The sequence below is a fragment of the Pteronotus mesoamericanus genome, unplaced genomic scaffold (assembly GCF_021234165.1).
Source record: "Pteronotus mesoamericanus isolate MK-2021 breed Mesoamerican mustached bat unplaced genomic scaffold, CSHL_Meso_final contig_557, whole genome shotgun sequence".
In the NCBI taxonomy this organism is placed as follows: domain Eukaryota; kingdom Metazoa; phylum Chordata; class Mammalia; order Chiroptera; family Mormoopidae; genus Pteronotus; species Pteronotus mesoamericanus.
In genome coordinates this window covers 1276248-1283506 of record NW_026555200.1, presented here as the reverse complement: position 1 = coordinate 1283506, position 7259 = coordinate 1276248, and positions in this window count along the sequence as shown.

Below are 7259 nucleotides of genomic sequence, written 5' to 3'. Positions count from 1 at the left end.
CTGAAGACATGGAGAGTACCAAACCCTATATATACTGTAATTTTTCCTAGACATACATACTTAGGATAAAGTTTAATTTATTAATTAGGCACAGTAAGAGATTAACAACCATAACTAATAAAATGGAACAATTATAACAATATACTATAATAAAAGTTGTGTGAATGCGACAGTATTAAGTAAAATAAGGGTTACTTAATCAGAAGCACTGTGACACTGTGACAGTTGATCTGATAGCAGAGATGGCTGCTAAGTGTCTAAAGGGCAGGTAGCGTGCACGGCGTGAATAGCATGGCCAAAGGAGTGGGGGGTTCCCGTCCCAGCAGGACAGAGCGGGCTTGCGTGAGATTTTATCACAATACAGGGAGCAGGGAGAGATTTCCCTTCTTTCCCCTCTTAGCTCTTCTGGCTGATCTAATGGTCAAATTGACATGAGACATTAACAGGAGAAAATAACCAAAATTAATTACATATGTACATATGGAGTTTCCATGAGACTATGCGGCAGTGGAAGCTTAAATCCATCTTAATCTAAGGAGAAAGGGAGGGTAGTGCTTTGGGACTTCAAAGGGCAGGAAGGCAACTCACGTGGACATAGGGAAGCATGTGCTTGGTCCTCCAGTGTTTGCGGGGCCGTCTTTAACAATGGGACACAGCGAGGGCTTTGATCGAACGGGCCTCACTAGGTTCCGCCCTATGACACCTAGTTCACATTAAACTATAATTATCTATAATTATAACTCCTTTCCTGAAGCAGGTTCTCTATCTAGATTCTTTTAGGCAGTTATGGGGAAGGTCATAGTCTTTTCCTGAGTCTCTGGCTTCTTAAAAATAACCAGGTAGAATAATCAATACCCCCCAAAAGTCATACTTGGGGATAGCAAACTCTGCTCCCCACACTACTCAGAACAGCACAGAACTTAAAACTCATGAATGGCTTATTTTTGGAATTTCCCATTTAATAGTTTTGGACCATGGCTGACTGCGAGTGACTGAAACCGCAGAAAGCAAAACCGCAGATACGGGGGCTACTGTGCCAGCAGCCGCAGCCCACAGGGGAGAAAGGGAAAATGGGACGAGGCAAGTATAATGCTTAGTGGAACGGGGCCTGGCATAGACTCAAGTCTCACTAGACAGTAGTTATTTTCCACACGTTTACATAATTATTTAAAATTTTTGCAGAAATAGGCTTCTGATTGTACGTGCTGTTTCATGACACACTTGCGAAACCTCTGCAGTGCGTCCCGAGCATGTGTGCCTAAGGTGTCGTCCTCATCCCCCTTCACACTGTCCAGGACTTCAGTTTGCAAACCCAAGCAAGGTTCTAATTAGCCAAGGAGACTCAGAAGGGGGAAGGGATTGTGCCAGGTCACCCAGCCAGAGAGCACAGGAGGGAACCCAGGGCAGGAGAGGATGGCATTTAGTAAGTACCGCGGTGTGCCTGCCTGTCTTTGCTCTTCAGGCCTTCGACTGATTGCATGAGGCCCACCCACAAAATGGCCGACCGTCAGTTTTGCTCAGCCTGCGGATTCGAATGGTAATCACATCTAAAAAAATCCCTTCACAGCAACATCCAGCCTGCTGTTTGGCTGAACAACTGGGTGCCATAGCCTAGACGAGTTGATGTGTAAAACTAACCATCAAGGGGCCAAAAGTGGATTAAAGCTTTGGTTCATTAGGTCACCATTTATTGAGCAAGGGGTTTTCGGGAGGTAAGTACTTTATTACCCTCTTTACATTTCAAAGAGTGAAATGTCTTGCCCAGCTTCTTTCCCCTAGTCACTGAGGTTCACACCCAGGTCAGTGGAAGGACAAAACTTGGATTCTTAACTACTTTGCGTCTCAAAGCAAAGCTTCAAAGGTGAATCTTGAGCACATGATGGGCCAGATCTCTGAAGGGCTGCCAAGGGTCCATAGCAGGCCGACCAGCCTGTCCAGAGCTGGGTTCTCCATCAAGGTAGCTGCTGCCACACAGGGCTCCTGGGCACTTGGAATGTGGCTGGTCCTAACTGGGGTGTGTGGTTAAGGGTAACATACATTCAGATTTTGAAGACTTGGTATGAAAAAAATCATTAAGAAATAGTAACTACAGATTGACATGATAATATTTTGGAGTTATTGGGTTGAATTAAAATTCAGTGAATTTTACCTGTTTATTTTAATTTAAAAACGTGTCTACTGGAAAATTTAAAAGTACACACGAGATGTGCATTTGTGGCTTGAATTATATTTCTATTGGAAGTGGTGGTCCAGACTCTTGCAAACTGTTAGGCAAGGACTGTGGCCACCTTGCTCATGACAGCCTCTCCTCGGCTGAGCCTTGGTGCCTGGGCATTGGAGATATATATTCGGTGAAGAGAGTGGAATTGCTCTGGAATTCTCAGACGGCATCAGTGGGTCTATGGTAAGGAGATACAGAAAGAAAAAGGTGGTGGGCGGTGGAGAGGTGGCAACCACTAGATGGCGCCAGATACCCACTTCAGAAGCAGGGAGGCTGCAGGTTTTCTCACTTGGGAGAAGGTACTAGCCGGCATGATCCTGAAAGATCAAAGATACCTTCTGTCTCTGTCCAACCTCACTTACCACCTTCCTTTAGCTATTGAGACCGCATCCCCCTCCCTAGGGTAGTTGGGGTAGGGGTTCAGGGACTCCATTTGTGTGAGGTCATGACCCTTACAGTGGAACCCTCTCCTTGAATAAAGCGGCAGTTGAGGCCCAGAGAAGGGGGAGTGAGGTCTAGAAAGGGGCAGTGACCTGCCTAAGGACACACAGCCTGTTGGTAGCAGAGCCGGGTGCTTTGAGCCTCATGCTTTGTGCCTGTCCTGTCGCCTTGATTCCTTGGCTCTGCGAGCCTGAGCTGTCAATTCATTCCAACAAGCACCCGCCCGCTGAGCATGTGCTGGCTAAGTGTTTGGGTTCCCCTGATGGATTTACTGCTTGACTGGATTCTGAACTCTGTTCAAAGACTTCCTTTGCGGTCCCCCTGTTGCAAGTGTTAAATAACACCCAAATGAATCAGCTTTGGTCCTGCTCCTGGGGATAATTCTAAGATTTCTGTAGTGACAATGAGTTGAAACCTAAGAAACCTGGGTGGGGTGGAGGAGGGGGTAGAGGTGGGGTCTGGGGTGGGGTCTTCCTCCTTGTTCAGGTCTCAGCTTTCCTAACCAACCCCCCCACCCCAGCATTCTCTGTTACACCAATCACCCTAACTTCTTTCGCTCAGATCGTCACCAGCTGAAAATGTCCTATGTAGGCAAACGGAAACACAGGACCAATTACATCTGAATTTCAGTTGGGCAACAAATCAGGATCCCAGGTCCTGAGTATTGCTTAGAACATAGAAAATGACTCAGTGTTTATTTGAAATTCAAATTGAACCAAATATTCTGTACTTCATCTGACAAACTACTTATTTGTGTTGATAGTTGCCTGTCCTTCGCCCTCCCCTGAGCTACGCTGGGAGCCTGGGGGCTTCAGTCCCTGTGTCTGGCTCACTGCTGTGTTCCTGGGGTTCAGCACAGGTCCCGACTCATGGGAGGTGCTGAATGAATGAATGAATGAATGAATGAACGGAGAGAGGTATCTGCTCGCGCTGGCTGGTGGCAGAGCCAGGGCCAAAGCGAGAGTGAATGTTGGAGGTAGGCAGACCTGGGCCTTTCCCAAGGAGAGAGCTCTGCTCAGGGGTGGGGGAGCCGGCTGCCTCTGGGGGCTGAGTGGCTGCCCAGACTCCTCCAGGGTCCTTTCTTTTCTGTAGGGGTGGCCTTGGATAAGCTCTTAAGAAACCAGAATGAGCCCCTCAGGCTGAATTTAACACCAAGTGTTCTTCTTGAGGTCACCTGGGTTCTAGCTGGGGGTGATCCTAGACAAAATTTGGGTGCTGGGTTGCTGCAGTGTATTGAGATGGAATTCAGGATTCAGAGTGTTGGTTTTTCCCGATATTCCTCGTGGTTGGGACCAGCAGCGGGTGCTGGCCCAGGAGCCTCGGAGTCCTGACGTTCTGAGGTTAGGAGATGGCCACTCAGAGCAGGGCTGAGTGAGTCCTGAGTCTGGGGGAGGGGACGAGCCACCCTCGGGTGCCACCCAGGGCCTTCCCAGCCCCTCACCGCCATTTGGGGTGAGGCATGCCCCCCGAGAAGGGTGCTGGGCCCAGGGGGGAGGGGACAAGTAGGCTTCCGGGGGTCCAACACGGGGTTCACGGGCTTGAACCTGTGTGGGAGGGAAAGACAGATTGTGGGTGTATGAATGGCAGGGCCGGCCCCCTCCCTGACAGTGAGCTCCTCATGGTCAGGGACTTCTATGTCATCTCCGTCCCCAGCACCTGGCACAGGGCTTGGAAGTGCTCAGTAGCCGTTGACTGAAGGGTAAGATCAGAAACCTTGCGCCTGTATAGCAACAAAATGAAGTGTTAAGCGCCTGCTTTGTGCCAGGCACCAGGGTCAGGTCTTTAAGGTATGAACTCACTGAGCACGCTCAATAAGCTTAGGAGGTGGGCGCTGGTATGACCTTCCCATTACTGAAGAGCGAACTGAGGCACAGAGAGTTTGAGAGAGGACAGTGGTGAATTTACCTGAGCCCCGTGAGCCTGGCAGTGAAGGTTAAGAAACCCCCCGCCCTTGTGAGCCAAGACTCACGGACGCCCCCCAGGATTCTTATGGCAAGGCCAGGCACAGACCTCCGAACTCCCATTTGCTGCCTGGTGAGTGATTAGGTGAATAGTGGTCCCCACCTGTCAATCAGAACAAAATGCTTGTTAACCCATCTTAAGCTTCTCTCCTTTCTCCAGGCCCCTGAGCTCCAGGACCCCCTTAGCCTGAGCCAGCAGACAGCACCTCCTGAACATAGCGGGGGTCCTCAGGGTAAAATGTTTCATGCCTGCCTTTTTAAAATGTTTTTACTTATTTATTTTTAGAGAGAGGGGAAGGGAGGGAGAAAGAGAGGGAGAGAATCATAGATGTGCGAGAGAAACATCAATTGGTTGCCTCAGTTGGGGACCTGGCCTGCAACCCAGGCATGTGCCTTGACTGGGAATCAAACTGGTGACCTTTGGCTTTGCAGGCCGGCACTCAGTCCACTGAGCCACACCAGCCAGTTCTCACGTCTACCTTTTGACCATGTACCCTTTCATCCCATTTCCCCACGCCTGATTTTTCTAGCCTTGTTTACTCCTCTCTATAAAAGAAAACCCCTTTTTGTCCGACTCTGGTGACACTGGCTGAATTTCTGGCCAGAGAGCTCTCCCTGGTGCCGTGGCCCCCCACTGCCGCTGCCAGCGTTGCTTTCCTCCCCTGCACCAATTCTTTCCAGGCTGGCTTTCCTTACGACGCCCTAGCGTGTGGGGTTTTATGTGACAGTGACTTGCCCAAGGTCACACAGCTGGGAAGGGGCGGAGTCAGGGTTCAGACCCAGGCCTTCTGCCCCAGAAGCTGCCTCCAGATCTGCCATCGTAGCCCCATACGGACGCCTTGCACACCTCCCCAAGTGCACGCAAACACACGCACGAAACAGGAAGGAGAGACACACGCCTCACACACAGGCTCACCTAGATGCTCATGTCCCACCCACCCAGTCCCCTCCACAAGGTAACACATCCTTGCTCAGCTGTGCACACGCCCACACGTGCGTGTGCACACGCATGCGCACATTCTCCCAGGCGCCCGTGCGCTGCCAGGAAAGTGGCTTTGAGTCCAGAAAAGCCGGCTCTGGCCCTGACCCCACTGTCCCTTCACCTACTGAGATCTCCTGATTCCCCACCCCCACCCCCATGCTCCTCCAGGGTACCCCCCAGGCTGCGACTGTCACCTGCTTCTCAGCCTCAGCTGCAATTCAGGCCCCCCCAGGGGAGGCAGCTGGAGGGGGTGCAGGACCCAGTCCATGGTTAATGCCGCTGGGAAAACAGGGGCCCCCAGGATCCAGCTGGAAGGTGTGCAGAGAGGACTTGGGCACCGCTCCCTGCCCCACCTGCTCCAGAGGGGACAGCGCCTGCATCTGGGTTTGGATCTGCTCGGCTGCCTGCCAGCCAGGGGCCTTGGACAAGTTTCTCATCCTCCCTGAGCCTCACCCAGTGTTGTCATCTTGAAACGGGGTGTCAACCGAGTCCAGGGCCCGTGCTGCCTGTCACCACCCAGCCAAAAAGCGGAGACAAGATTGGATTATCAACGCGCATTTAGTGATACCAGATGCTGGAAATCTGAGACGGGGGCAGGTAAAAACCCTAACACCCACCTTCCCCTGAGCATGTCAGGGGTTGGTTTCTCCAGGGGAAGTGTGGGAAGGGACCGTGGGAAGGAGCACAGAGGGGGTCCTGGTGATGCGCGGCCTTTGGCAGTTGAGTCCTTGTAGGGGTTTAGGTCTTGATGAACATCTTCGTTTCTGACTTCCGGCACAGAGCGGGCAGCATTCTGATAAGGCTCTCACAGCCAGGCGTTGGGGCGGGGGTGTCACTGGTGTTTCTGGGGTGCAGTCGATCAGTCTCCACATTCCTGGTGACCAGACATGGAGGTTCAGGGCTGGGTTAAAAGTCCCTTTGTTCTTTCCTGGTCAACTGCTGACTGCAACAAAATCTCAGCCAGGACACATATCCATTTCAACAATCGGTTATGTGTTCTACTAGTAATCATCCAAGGCTATAATGAAGGAGGAAGAAGAGAAAGAGAAAAAAAACTTGTTTCCAGTTCTACCCTTTACACCCTTATCCATTTGTTATATGAGAACAAAGAGAACAAACAACCAAGACAGCTACTCTTTATCAGCACTTACTATGTGCCAGACACTGGGCCAAGGAAATTCATTGAATTAATTTATTTAATCTTCCCAATAAGTCGCCAAGGTAGATTTTAGGTCAAGCCATGGGAAATTGCCATTATTTGGCAAAAATTGTCAAATAGTGATCAATTTATTTGGGTGAGCCCAACGTTATCATCCCTGTGTTCCAAATGCGGAACCTGAGGCCCAGACAGGGACTGTGGCCTGCTCAAGTTCGCACAACGTGGTGTAGCAGAGCTGGATATGGACCCAGGCCACGTGGCTCTTCTGTTACACTTTTTGTTTTTTAAAAAGATGTTATTTATTTATCTTTAGAGAGAGGAGGAGGGAGGGAGAAAGAGCGGGAGAGAGACAAATGGAACCAGCACCCTTTCGCTCTGCAGGATGACGTTTCGCATGCCCAAACCACTGAGCCCACCCATCGGGGCTGCACTTTAAATTTGAACGCTGGGCCTTGGTGAGGACCAGCCCAGCCCATGTCAAGTCTTTTTTTTTTT